Source organism: Anser brachyrhynchus, assembly GCF_964034855.1.
Source record: "Anser brachyrhynchus genome assembly, chromosome: 4".
NCBI lineage: Eukaryota > Metazoa > Chordata > Aves > Anseriformes > Anatidae > Anser > Anser brachyrhynchus.
Window position 1 is genome coordinate 17,888,847 of NC_137698.1, and position 13,261 is coordinate 17,902,107.

Consider the following 13,261-nt stretch of genomic DNA (forward strand, 5'->3'; position numbering starts at 1 on the left):
AAATATTTATAAACTAATTTGCTGAACATCTCTGTGTCCTTATTAAATCACTATTTCACCTTTATAAAATGTGTATACATACATGAACATGCACACATTCTTAGACATGCTTGTAAATATGTCTGTAAGAATAAACATTATTGTTTAGCACTAATTATTACATCAATGTTAAATGATTCATGGGATGACCCATAATTAAAGCTTTTGAAACTTTTGATTGAATATAAAGAAAATCATAAACTTAAAAAAATGGTCTTATGTTGTCATGGGAAACACAGAATATGATTCCAGATTGTTAAGAAGATGACATAAAGATAACACAAAGGGTTTCTTTGAAAGTTACAACTCTAGAGAAGAAGCTTCATATATAGGGCTTACCTAGATACTGCCTTTTGACCTTTTATCTGTGAATTGTACTAACAAAGGCTGTATTATTTAACTTTCCCATTATTCATTTTCTTAGAATGAGTTTAAAAGAAATAATATTCTATATATTTGAAGAATCTGTATTTGTAATAGCTGTGTTAGTGCTTGAGAGCTATGTTTCTGTAAACCCTAAGTAGAAGTACAGCTACTGTTCTGATTCCATTTCCCTGTGATATTCTTTTCACAGTGAAGAACCATTGCAAAATGTAGCACATTATTTACAACTGGCAGTTTCTGGTTAGAAAAGTCTCAGGGATCAGAACAAGTGACGAAGGTCGGGACCGAAATACATTCATTTTTAAGGATGCAATAGGAAGCTTGATCTTCATTTACTAAGAGCATAGGTCACTGACTTTATCTGCTCTGGACACAGATATCTGGTATATGGCAATGAGATTGCCTTAAAAGGAATGCAAGTAGAATCTGCTTTTTACCCAAAATAGTGCTCTTTCTTTTTCAAGAATGTTGAATTAATTCAAACATTAAGAACAGCTAGAATAAACAAGCACGCCATTTATTTATTATTTTTTTAAAATCTATTTCATTTTCTGTCAGAGGTATTCATATCATCATCACCTAGGATACACTGCAAAGATGCATCTGCTCATAGTTCTAGCTCAGACCAGGTGGGAATTGTTGCAGAAGTTTGGAGGATAGGATTATCTTCACTACCCCACTAACAACAGCTGTTCTCTCTTGTTTTCCCTCTTTCTTTCATTCTCTCTCTCTCTTTTTTTTTTTTTTCTTTTTCTGTTTTAATGGTCATTTGCTTTTTTTCACTGATTATCTGACCAGAGCTTCAGATTTAATGTGGCTGACAGCATGCACTAAACTAGTGCTCTATCAGTACAGTCACAAGCGACTCCTCCATAAGGCAAGCACTGCATTTCATGGGCTTTAACATTAGCATATGCTCACAATTCACTGTCATTCAAACAAATTTTTTTTCATAAAAGGAACCATTACAAGGGTAAGTGCTCGGAGAAGTCTCTGAAATTCTTCATTTAGCATGGGAATAGTGTATACTACTTTAAGACCTTCGTCTTGTCACTTGCTTCAATTACATGAATTTCTGAAGGCAAATGATTGTAAACAGCAAAATATTTCTTTTTCTCTTTACTTTCCCTAATAATTAGAATGAGAGGCAATGCAGTTTCACGGATATGAGTTTGGGCTGGAATTCCAGGTGTTGAAGCCTCTATTTGTTGCCATTGGAAGGTTCAAAGTTGTGGATTGCTACATAAATAATCAATATTTCTAAGAAACTACCACTTCCCTCATTTTATGTATGTAGAACAGGAAATATACCAATATTTTTCAGAATAAGAACTGAAATACTTTTTTTTTAATGAGCCACCTAGAGTCCATTAAGTTTAAAACTGTGGTTTGCTCCTAAGCTCTTGTTTTTTTAAATAGCTTAAACAAAATGACCTGGTAATATGAAGGCTGTTAGAAAAACAGAAATGATAAAAGAAATATGACAAAAACATGGCTTTAAACAGTATTAAAATTTGCCAAATTAATAAATTAGTCCTGCAGTAGTTCATACAAACCTGTGCAGCCATCACAAAAAGAAAATCTAAGTACATGGCAAAATATTTTTGTTGCAATTCTTTTCCAAATACCCTCCTTTATTTTGATAGTATCTTCTGTGTTAATAGTATGCCAGTAAGTGCTACTAATAAGAATCTTTTATTTCTTATAACGCTTCTGTTGATATCAGAAATCTATTTGGTGCTTATTACTGAATCAGCCAAAGACTAACCTGTGATTTAAAATACTTTTCTTATAATATAAACTTACATTTTTCAACTTGTTTTGATTTTATTAAAAGGTTGTGTTTACATACAAATTTAAAAATAGTATATCCTAGTGCTCATTGAGACCAGACAGTTCTTTAAATAAAATTTTCCTTCTATTCCAAATAAACTAAAACCTTGTTAAAGGCAAGCTTGCAGCCTAAGCACTCATCATTTCTAGGATAGAAATATATTCTATACTTTATTAACTCAAATAACAGCTTCACTTCTTCTGAAGTGACTAAATAGAGATTAAGTGATGAAGATTTCTTAGAATCCTGTGCAAATAAATTTTGAGAGGGACAGATTTTTTCTCTCTTGATAGTGAGATTTTTGGTGCAGGGGATGTTGTTTTTATTTTCTCTGTTTCTTCATTAGGTATTTTGTCAGTACACTCCTACACAAATGCAATTACTATATATATATATGCATATACAGAGAACACAGTGGGAAAATATATAAATTAAGACAATGCAATAAAAACAAACAATGATAAATTACAAGCTTCAAAACCACAATCAAAACATCCCCTATTCTTCTCATTTCTCAGTTACAAATGGACTTTTTATTTACATAACAACTAGAGTCCTGCAAATACACATACATGCAACTTAACTGAGATAAGCAAACCAATCTACTATGATGGAACTTACTAAAAGTACAAAATTATTTGTATATGTAAAATGGCACATTTGGGGATGTTCCGTATTCTAACCCTTGTAAGAGACCGATTTTTCAAATCAGATGTTAGAGGTTTTATGATCAACATCTAAAGCAAGAGAGTTCTGGCCATAAGCGTAACAAACTGCTAATCAATGAAGAGCCACAGAGATAGGGAAGAACAAGACGGAAAACTTTCACAAGGCATTACTTGTCACAAAGATCTCTAAAAAGAAAAAGTAGAGCTGTGTGAAAAATAGGTCTCATGCTCCACAAAGAGTATTTAGTCTTTGGAAGGACTTTCTTTATCCTGAAATATGGCAGTGCTGACATGCCAAAAAAATTATGTTAGAAGGTTTTAATAAAAATAGCAAAATATTTTGTTTAATAAATTGATTCCAATGAAACATTTTCAAAATGTCAATTTATATTTCACAGTAATATTTTGCTTTGAATTTTCACATAAAATATCAAAGCATTTAGATGAAAAGTACATTCTTAACATTAAAAAACAATTTATGGATAGCAACATATTTTTGTCAGAAAAAATGATGAGGTTAAAAAATTTTGAATAGCTATAGAGAAGTATCTGTACCCTGGAAAACTCCAAGAACATTACTGTATTCAGTGGAAGATATAATTTCTCTAAATGCTTTACTCTCATCTCTAAGAGCCAAGTAAATGATATGTTGTGTTGACACAGGCTGTGACAATCAAATTGTGTGAATAGCATGTGCTGGAGGTTTATGCATATTAATAACGATGGTCTACATGTGCTGCTATTCTACAATGCATAATAACACCAAGTTTTTTGAAAAAAAAAAAACTTTTCACAAAGATGTATTTTGCATGCCAATACAGGTAGCCAGAACCCAGATACTCTCTTGAGTGAATCTTTATTAATATTGTGGTCAGTGGATGGCACCCAGTCTGAATCTCCAACAGTTTTTATTACACTTAGGGTAAATATGTGAGCACCATCCACACGAAAGACAAAGAAAACTCATTTCTCAAAAACTGACACCTATTATTAGGCACAAAGAAGTTACCATGATCGCTAGCACTATCTGACACACAGGAAGCATTTAACCTTGTCTACCTGTAATAACCTTGTCATATGAGAAGATCCTGATACATTCATTCAGAAATAGGCACACATCAGTCTGTGACCCTAAGAGGAAATGAAAGCAGGCTTCATGGGAGAAAATGATTATTTACAGTTTTTACTCTATTATCCTTTTTCTTCCTGTTAAAGTTGTTGGATTATTACTGGTGTGAAAGTATTCTTGGATAAAGTAATCAATCAGTTACTTAGCATGTTATTTAATTAAAGTCATATTTGGCCTTTAGGTGGCTGCTGATATGTTGGAATCCAGGTATGGATTTTATGCTGTTATTTATTTACATACAAAATAATCAGGTATTTTACTAAATGTACATGAAGCTCAGTATCTTACCTACTTAATTGCCATTCTAAGAAAAGAAGGCTAAAGAATAATAATAAGAAAAAAATATATACACTGATGCTTACTAGGTGGAAAATGGAGATCACATTATTGTTCTCTCATTAATCTGTTTGGTGGTATTGCTGGTTGCTACTAAACATGTATATGATCTATCACCAATCACACTTCCCTGAAGATGATAGCATGCTAGACTGACCCTTATTCAGATTAAATGAAGGAATAATTAAATGTCTTCTTATTTGGAGATAGTTGAAATATCAGAAGTACAGAAGTTACTAATAGAAGCACTGGTCTTCATAAAGGTGCTGGAACAAGAACTCTGGTATAGTAAAGCTTTTTCTGGAACAGATAATAAATGCTATGGCAGAGGAATTGTTGAACTGTATGGCAAGTCTCAAGGGTAAAAGACTGAAAAGCTAGAAACAGTGAATTTAACAAAAGGAGGAAACGATGAGGATTTATTTATTTATTTATTTATTTATTTATTTATTTATTTATTTATTTACTGTAGGTGCCTAGCTAGAAAGTCAGCATGGACTTCTAAAGAATGAAAACTATATTTTGTTGTTTATTCCGTCTTTTTCCAGGGTAATAGGAAATATTTTGTTTAAAAAAATACAGTCACCCTATATTTTCCTGACTATACAAATAACTTTATCCTCTGTTCTGAAACAGATCTTAAGAATTAGCTACAGGCAGCTATTTTACACTCGTCACGGAAAAGTGTTCTTTTACCTTATACTGTATACCATACCATGTCAGATCGGTCACAGATGATTATCTCATACTTTCCAAGTAGTAATCTTAAGTGACTCTGGAAGAAGGACTGTTATTACAAATAAACCTCACTTTTGGAGGTGCCAGTATCCACTATTTTATATACACTCTAAATTTCCACTCCTAGATGGGTTTCAGTGTCAGAAAGGTCATCACTTGTGACTACTAAGCCATCACAGATAGAAAACCTGAGACATATTTTATAATAGGAATGATGGGGATATTGATGGGATCCCTACAACTCTATTTCTTGGCCTTCAGTGGAACCTGAAAAAGTTCTTATCCATGGAAAATCCCTCAAGCAATGACATTGTCTCTTCCTTGTCGTTGTCAATATGGGAATAGAGAGCATTAGTAGGGCATTGCCTCTGAGATATATGGTACACACAGTAGCTCAGTTTGTGTGGCAAGACTATTAGTACATTAAGGCTAAGAAAGAAAATCAGCAGTGTCATGGCATGATGTATATAGATCAATTACATCTGGCTATATTCATGTATCGTTCCTACATTATAGTCAGTGATCCCTGCAAAGTTGATTTCCCTCTGACATTATCTATAGTGGGATAAAATAAGCACATCAGACTAAAAGAAACAAACAAAAAACAACAAACCTCTGTAATCACAGAATCACAGAATGGTTGAGGTTGGAAGGCACCTCCAGAGAACATCTAGTCCAACCCCCCTGCTCAAGCAGGGTCACCTAGAGCACGTTGCACAGGATCGCATCCAGGAGGGTTTTGAATACTTCTGAAGAAGGAGATTACACAACCTCTCTGTGCAGCCTGTTTTAGTGCTCTGTTACCCGAACCTTAAAGAAGTTCATCCTCATATGGCAATGACACCTCCTGTGGTTCAATTTATACCCTTGTGGCTCAATTACCCCTTGTCCTACCACTGGCCACTGATAGAGAAGAGTTTGGCCCCATCCTCTTTACGTTGTCCTCTCAGGTATTTGTAGAGGTTGATAAGATCCCCTAAGGTTGATAAGATCCCCTGTAAGTATGAAGAAATTCCAAAGAAGTATGCTGTCATGGATATGCATGCTTCATGGCCATTTATTTTCCCATTAGCATGATTAGGTCTCTAACGTAACAAATATAAATATTTAAGGACCAATGACCAGCAGAAAGCACATGCTTATGCAAAACTATCACAAACTATTTGTTCATGATGTTCATTTATGACAGATTCTTAGTATAGAACTGAATTTTCTGGTGTTATAAAGTAAATACTGGTTCAGGAACCCCCCCATAGTACCTCCAGCTGGAGATGTTTGGCCCCACTGCCACATGCCTTCCTGAATGAACAGGAATGCACATCCTGTCTAGTAACCTTGGAGTGCAGATTTCATTTCCTTCACGGGAAATCAAGTTACTCATTATACCAACACAGACAATTCATGCCTGCTATCCCAGTATGGGGGCGAAAGTCTCTTCCTGTCCTCAGTGTCTTCTTCAACCATGTAATTACCGTTATCATTTTCAACCAACTGGCCTTGTCAAGTCCTGCCTTTCTGCCTTGCCCTTTTCCTTTTCTGCTTTTTTGACATGGTCTCTGACAGACCTTTTGCTTACTCTCAAAGAGAATGTGAAGAAAATAATATAAATTTTATTTTTTTTTTAGAACGTTCAGATTTTTCAAGCTTTTGTGGGATGGAAGAAACACTTTCTGCAGTGTGCCTACCTACTCTTGAGTTCAAGGTTGGTTAAATGAACAAACACTAAGTATAAGTGTTTATGGAACTGAACTCAAGTATAATATATCAGGTGACTAATCACATGAAAAACAAACAAACAAACAAACAAACAAACATAAAGAACTTTCACATAAATGTTGTTTGTGCTAACCCTCAGTTTAAAGGGGGATAACACACAGAAGTCCAGGTGACACTCCAAAATTAACTTTAGATTGATGCGATTCTTGTTTCAGGTAAGTGAATTGCATAGTTTTGTATGTTACACTTGAAGAAAGAACTGAGCCAAGCTATAGCTAAAAGCTTGTAGCAAGATGTCTTGAAAAAAGACAGGAATCTCTGAAAGTGATCCATAGGCTTATAATGTTTCTAAGGTTCAATGTATTCTCTGAATGTCTTCTCACAAAGACCACAGAGTAGGACCGGACTGCTAAGACCAATTTCATTATCAACTATGTTTTTAGTATTTACTTTAATGTCAGTTTAGATTTCTGTAGCACAGAAGGCAGTGTTTTCATGACGCATCATCTGATACAGACTATTTATTCTAGGAAGCTTTGTTTTCCTTTATCAGTGTGTAAATTAGATTATTTTTAAATCAATAAGATGGGTACAAGCTAGATTGTAATACCTTTACTGCATTTCTGAATAAACGTTTTCAGTATTTTCATTACAAAAATCTATATGATTCCTAAGAACCCTTTTTCTCTTCATGAAGTAAAAGTATAATCCTACAGGTCCTTGTTCATGTCAGTTCTGAGTAATCCCAATTAAATAATGCAGCACTATTCCCATGAGTAAAGCTTTGCCTGGTTGTCATAACATTGAATCAATAATTATAAAAACATATTGGATGGTGGTTTTTTGTTTGTTTGTTTGTTTTGTTTGTTTGTTTTTTCCTTAATTTGATTCAGTCTACTTTGCTTAGAAATATCTTCCATCAGTACATTTTGTAATTGATTTTGAACACATAGCTATATACGTAAATTTAAATACCTCTTGCAGCCATCTTCTGGCGAGTTGCAGTATCTCAGCCATTAGACATAAACTGTAAGGAATATAAATTATACTTTAGAAAAGCATTGAGAGGTAAAATACAGAGGAGAACAGAACAACATTCTGCCTCAAAAATTTGCCTAAACTTTTGGACTTTTTTTTTCCTATTGAAGTAAATCTTATTGGACCTGTTAATAATGTTTAAGTAAATTGCTGAAATATTAGAAACAGGCATTTTTAATTTATTCTATTTACATATGCATTAAAAATTTTAAAAATTATGACATTTCCTACTAAGCATTACAAGGCTGCCTATTTACTGATATAATTCATGGAATAAATTGGAAATTCTTTTTTGTTTGTGGAGCCAAAGCAAATCAATTTTAATTTTCTATCAGATATATTTTAAAATTCCACATGTAAAAATTTAAATACAAAACTCTTAAGATGGGTTTTATCAGTTTATGTAAAGGGAGCCATAGAAGATTCAGTGACTCAGAGGCCCCCTCTTTGTCTTGTGCATCTTGATAAAAGTTCCAGTCAGAGTATAAAACTTTATTTAAAACTGCTGCCAGCAGAGCTGAGCTTCCCATGTTAGCTTACAAACATATCCTGATTTACAGAAATACTTGCTAACAATCTGTCCTCAAATGTTTTAGAAAATTCAAGAGCCTCAGTAAGTTTATTATATAAAGGGGTCTAGAGATGTTATCTAGGCTTACCCATGTAAATAGATACAATTACACTTTTTTGTTTTTTCCCTCTAAGTATATTTTTCATATTTGATGAAATTCTGAAGTCTCCTTGTCCTCTGCTATCTGCTGGAATTTTAAAGTTGGAATTTTATCTAGTTGCTGCAAAGTTGTCTAAATGCTTTTTATCATCAGCAGATGACTTGTATTTTCAGTGATTCTACACGAAATTTTATTCCACCAAGGAAATGCTTGCTTGCTTTTCTTGCTATCCTTGAGCAACCCCGAGTAGAAGATAAAATGATATATTTATCTTCCTCATTCTCTTTCCTCTCAGCTAAACCATACCATTTCAGTTCATGTCCTTTACATTGCAGTTTTTGACTTTGTACAACCCAGAGGAAAAGAAAGAGTAGGAAGTAGACAGGGACTTTTCTGGAGTTTGCACATGGGGTTGGTACAATGAAAACATACCAGATGAGGTCTTTCAGTTAACATGAAAGAAATGTGTTGTTAAAGAACACTAGGTAGAACAAACAAATGAGCAAAACAACATGTAGAGATTTGACAGCTAATAGGGATGGGTCTGTGAACTTATACCACAAGGTTACATTTCTGTTTCACTAGCTGTTGAGTAAAGATATGTTCCACCAGTTGCAGAGATCAGAGGTCATTTGCTGTCAGGATCCTGAGTAGTTTGAAAACGAGTGTGATGAAGTCATTTATTTCAAGCTCTGAAGAGTATGGGTGACATACAACACATGTTATGATCATGGTATGGAGGCTAGCAAAACAGTTTTTAATAGGGACTACAGTTTTTAATAGGACTGTGTATATGTGTGCGTGTGCCTTTGTGCGTAGTCTGTGGTACAGAGACTTTTCACGTTCTGGTGGAAGCTTGTATTTAACACAAAGAGCAATGAGTTACACAGATTTTATGGAAAAAGCCAGATGAGTGAAGAATCTAACATGCACTTCCTCTTTAAAGAAGATTGAAAAAAAATCTAAATGCTGTGCATATGTTTTGTTTGTTTGTTTCTTGGTATTAATTTATTATTGAGAAAAAGATTACATGGTATTTTATCTTTTAGGAATTTAAGATATATAGGCATCATCATTTCAAAAGCAGGAAAGCAAAAATTCCAGAAAACAACAAATTCTGGCCTGTATTTTAGTAAAGAGTTAAATGTTGCTGAAGAAGAAAGAGCTATAAAATTGCAGTTGGTATTTTTTTAGTCTCTCCATACTGCATTTAAAATGTACATCCAGCTGCTTCATTTTTTACCACTTTCACACATCTCTGTACTTACATTCTGAATTCTTCATTATTTAACATAATTTTGTTCTTTTAATAAGTTTTCTTCATTTTTCCATGTTCTTTCCAGATTTTTCCACTTTTTTTTTTTTTTTTTTTTTAATATCAAGCTGCAGTTTCTGGAAGACGATTTGTTTTAGCACTTTCCAAGTCCTTCACTTTGTGTTTTAGTTCTTTCACAATGACTTCATTCTTTGTGCCTAATCAGTCTATCAGGCCATCATATGTATTTTTAGACAACTGGTATCTAGGCACCTTATTACTATTAAAGATATTAAAGAGTGCTCTAAAATAATACTGCAAAAAGAAATATTCTTCAGGAGGAGTCATGCTGCAAAGATACAAGTAGTGCTGACAAAGGTGACTAAGCCTGGTCATTCCAGCTCTCATACTCTGGGAACCTGCAGGAAAAACAGCCTCACAATTAAATGAAGCAGGAAAAATGAGATCTAATTCTGCATTTTATGTGATGGAATTTCTGTAAGAATAGTGGTAACAGGCATTCTACATCTGGGTTCACACAGAGATAGTAACAACTTGAGCAGATATTGGGGGGTATATGAAGAATCTTATTGTTCTACAGAATAGCATTATGAAATTGGTCAATGAGGATGGGACATAATCACATTTTCTAACCTGTGCCATGTGCAGTCTAGGTGAAATCTTTTGCCCCATTCTGCTCTCATGAGAGTTCTTTCTCACCGTAACACCCATTCCAGGACTAAGAAAGCCAAGTACAGCTAGAAATTACACACCATGTATACACATTACTGTGGTAGCTTCCGAAGTGTAAAATATGTTATTGAAACACTTAGAAAAACTCTCATCCCAATAGGATTATTATCACTAGATTTTCCATTTAAAGTGGTAAAAAAGTGGCATTTATGATTTATCGTCAAAGAAACTGCCTGCCTTGTATAAAATTAATCCTGATCCTTCTTTTCCTTTCCAGGACTCCAGTTGCAAAACTTCCTGATAATCTTTCTGACTTAGCAGACCTTGGGAAGGATTGGATTTCTTTCATTTTTGCAACTTTTAAGTACTTCATAAGAATAGTACTACCCATCCTCCTGCTGCTTTAGTCTATCAGATGAACTGAGAGCTCTCAGAAGCTACTGTAGTAGTGCTAGAGCAATTTCTTTTCTAACCCTGAGGCAACTACTGCTTCTCATCTCCATTTTTCCATCTTGCAAAAGAGATGAGATAGAAAAAGGCATCATGGGTTTTAGGTGATAAGAGTAAGTAATTGTTACCTGATAAAATAACACTCACAGCCTGCCAGTGCTGGTTAGAGGCCAAGAAAGAGATAATCTTACAGCTCTTTTTGGCTGGGAATGCCCTGCTGCTACTTCCTATACACGTTTTCATCAGAGATGCATCCAAAGTGTTGCCATTCAAGTGTAAAATCAGACCCACAAAACCTCAGTCACAGCGTGAACATAAGTTCAGGAGGCCCTGAAGTACTTCAGAATACCATTGATTCATCCAGTGAAAAATCAAAAGAAAGATAACATCTGACAGGAATAGATTCCCAACACCACATGAAATTATATTTTGACCACAGACACATAAAAAATAATAAATTGATTCAAATAATTTAAAGCAAATGTCACTGCCAGTTCCTTCAAGTTTTTAGAACTCTCTGAGATCTCACTACCATGTACCTTATTATATTTTCAGATTGAAACAGTGAAAAAAAGTGTTTTCCTTCTTTTTTTTTTTCCTGACCTTATTTGATTTTCCAGCTTTGAATGTAGTTGTTATTGAACTGAACAAGCTGAAAACTTGAATACATTCTTCCCAAACTTGCAGAAGGATAACATTTTTCAAAAGAAGGATTACCACTTCAATAACATAATTCCATAACATATCTTCTTCTACTTCATTGTTATTAGCATTTAGAAAAAATATTTACTATTTCATTGAAATGAAATTTAAATTAATGCAAATTCATACTATTTAGAATTTTACCTGCCTCTCCTTTTTATTTTAATATCTATTGATATTTACCTGCTTATATATTCATTAAAACTTCTGGTTCCTATTGTTGTAACTGTTTATTTTATTTGTATTATTTTATTTTTTATATTGTGTTGTAGTACTGTACTTTGTTTGGTAGTTTGGTTTCTATTTTGTTAGGGGTTTGTACTTCCGTATCCCTGTTTCCCAATCCATTGCAACCCAGACCACTGCTGGAGCTAACCTTGACACTTATAAACTAAATTAGCCCTTTTAAACACCACAGGGCCACAGACCATTATCAGATGTAAGTGGCCTCAAATGTCTGAATTAATGGTATACTGAATTTTTCCCTGTCCTTTCACAGGCCGCACATGGTGCCCATGTGTCCCAAAGGGAGACTCGTTGTACTTTGACTATGGGGTGAATATTTGCAATTCAGAGTGCCTGACATGAATGTGAAAGCTGTGTAGCAGTACCACAGAGTGACATTTGCCCACCATGGAGCATTTTCTGGGGTGTAGTCTGGGGCTATATGGGAGACTTGAGGCTGGAACGTCTGCTGGGATAGTACTGAAGATTCTGTAGTCTAAAAAGAAATAAGCCTGGTGTTGTTTTGCCCATAATTTCTCTTAAAAGTTGTTGTTTTGGAGCCAGGAAGTATGGTAACAACTAAACAGAGTGAATGGCTAGTGGCCCATACTTCGGCCTTGCTTTATTTCTTGTTATGAATGCAGCTACCTTGAAACAAGGGCATGCTCTGAAGTAACGCTCTTTAATAACAGTGTGATGTGTAATCATAACTGGAAAGGCTGTCAATGATTTCCTTATTTCTGGCCTCCTAACATGGGTAAGTTTGCATAGGCAGACCAATGTGCTCCTAGTACTGCATGAGCCTACAACCTTGGACCAGCTGATGCTGCATCTCTGTGGTGGTGCTCAGTGTCCACCCTTTGAATTCTTATGTCTTGGACATACATCTGCCTCATTCTGTGGATGGAATATTTCCTTTCTTCCTGTTTTGGGTAGACACTTTAGATTTGGAATAGGCTATTAACATTAGTGAATCATGTTGCACCAATGTAAGAAGTATTATTTCTCATCATGTCCTGCATAGTGCCTGTAATAATATTTCAAAAGATTTGTACACTTGAGATTTGACTTGCTGGGAGTCAGCTTCAAGTGCTCAAAGTGCGTGCTAAGATCATACAATTATCTCCTTGATCAGATGTTGGATTTGGCCATTCCATGCCTTGTCAAATGTCTCATAGAAATTCTGATTTACTAGTGCTTGTTCTGTAGAGTTCATTTAATTAACCTTGTTGCCCACTGTGATTTCACAGTCCAAAACAATCTGCATTATTGTTGCTGTGGGTTTTAAGCTGATACAGAAATCAGTCTATCACCTAGCAATTCTGTACTTGCCTAAAGATACAGGCAAATGTGGCAAATAATCCATATACACACTTGTTTTGT

General features: G+C 34.6%; 1 long non-coding RNA gene across 1 annotated transcript; it reads left to right on the plus strand.

The window, feature by feature from the left end:
* The first annotated feature begins 518 nt into the window (after window positions 1-518).
* LOC308194672 lies at window positions 519-12,245 on the plus strand. Its single transcript, XR_013950797.1, has 3 exons — window positions 519-1,396; window positions 6,754-6,830; window positions 10,779-12,245. It is a non-coding gene; the product is annotated as an uncharacterized lncRNA (long non-coding RNA).
* The last annotated feature ends 1,016 nt before the right edge of the window (window positions 12,246-13,261 follow it).